This window comes from Hipposideros armiger, unplaced genomic scaffold (genome assembly GCF_001890085.2).
Source record: "Hipposideros armiger isolate ML-2016 unplaced genomic scaffold, ASM189008v1 scaffold_1528, whole genome shotgun sequence".
Classification (NCBI taxonomy): Eukaryota; Metazoa; Chordata; class Mammalia; order Chiroptera; family Hipposideridae; genus Hipposideros; species Hipposideros armiger.
This window is the reverse complement of record NW_017732878.1, coordinates 136,451-137,836: the sequence shown is the minus strand read 5'-3', so window position 1 is coordinate 137,836 and position 1,386 is coordinate 136,451. Positions and strand designations below refer to the sequence as shown.

The 1,386-nt window shown below is 45.2% G+C and overlaps 1 long non-coding RNA gene across 1 annotated transcript in view; it reads right to left on the bottom strand.

Annotated features, from left to right (window-relative positions):
* The window catches only part of LOC109377727 (uncharacterized), a 167,198-nt gene extending 167,034 nt beyond the window's left edge, over positions 1-164 (bottom strand). Inside the window, exon 1 of the long non-coding RNA XR_002122921.1 lies at positions 8-164. This is a non-coding gene — a long non-coding RNA (uncharacterized LOC109377727). The remainder of the gene's footprint in view (positions 1-7) is intronic.
* Positions 165-1,386: the final 1,222 nt, after the last annotated feature.

The window sequence follows — 1,386 nt, the reverse complement described above, 5'->3', positions numbered from 1 at the left end:
CTCCTACCTGTTCCCTGCTCCTGCTCGCCCCGGCGTGGCACAGCTGGACCATCACCTACAGGTTTCCCGCTTCCGCTACAAACACCTGGAGCGCATCTCCCCAGCCGGCGCCCCTCCTCGCCTCGGCCGAGCCCACCCCAGCTACTTGACAGCAGAAGCCGGGCCTTTTAGAGCGGTTATTGGCGCCGCGGGAAAAGCGGGGCGGGCACTAGAGAAAATCCTGCGTCTCTAATTGGACAGGCCGGATGTCACTCTCACCCCCAGGACCAGGGCTGGCTGCGGACTGGGGTAGCTGCTTAAACCCAGCTGCAAAGGGTCTCTGCAGTGCCTGGAACCAAAACCTGCCGCTACTGGATCAAGGACCCCTAAGAGGAGGGAAACTGGCTTGATCACTTGTCATCTGAGACCCCAAGAGGGAAGGAGGGGTCACGCATAACCAGACACAGAACACTTTCCAGAGCTTCCCAGAAGGGACCATCTGTTCTAAGAGATTTGACAGGCAAAAATATCACGGGCAGTGCCTCAATGGAGAAGCACGAACTTTGATTAAGAATGGAGCAAAAACAGAAAATGTGTGTGTGTGTGTATATATATATATATATATATATATATATATATATATATATATATATGCATGAAAAAAAACCAAGAACAAAAAGACGTGAGGGTTTCGAATTTCCATTTTTGCAAATTTATTTTTGTTTGTTTCGAATTTCCATTTTTGCCTAAATGTAACATGGCAGTTTTTCGTGTGGAGAAAAGGTTAAACTGTTTATTCTGTAGTGCAAAGACTCCCAATTATCCCCTAGTAGCAACAGTTTCACGTGGTAAAGCACTGCATCACAACCACTCAAGAAAAAGTAAAAGAGGAAATTAAGGCCAAACTGCATAAGTGACTTTCCTTGGGCAGTTTGTTTGGTGGCAAAACTCTTAAAATACTCACCACCAGACTGACTAATAATCAGTCATTTCCCTTTCTACTAATATTAGTCCATCATTCCTTTAATGCTCAGACCCAGAGGCTGCAGAGCATGTATGTGTAAGACAACCCAAACCTATGTGATCTGCAGCAGGGGGAGGAGGGCAAAACAACTTTGTGCCCATCTTCCATCTCTGCCATTTGTCCCGGAGGAATTATGGAATTCAACGGGCTTCTTAAACGAAAGGAAATGATAGAATGATCACAAGTAAAATTAGGGGTAGGGAGATGTGTTATTTTAGTGCCACATAAGGAAACAATCTTCTTCCTCACAGGATGCCTCCTATCTGAAAAATAGCCAAGTTCTTCACCCACCTAAATTAAGCAGCTATTTTAACTAATTCTGAGCATAAATACTCCTATACTCAAAGAGCTTATGATAGACTTGGGTCACTAGACAGCTACAA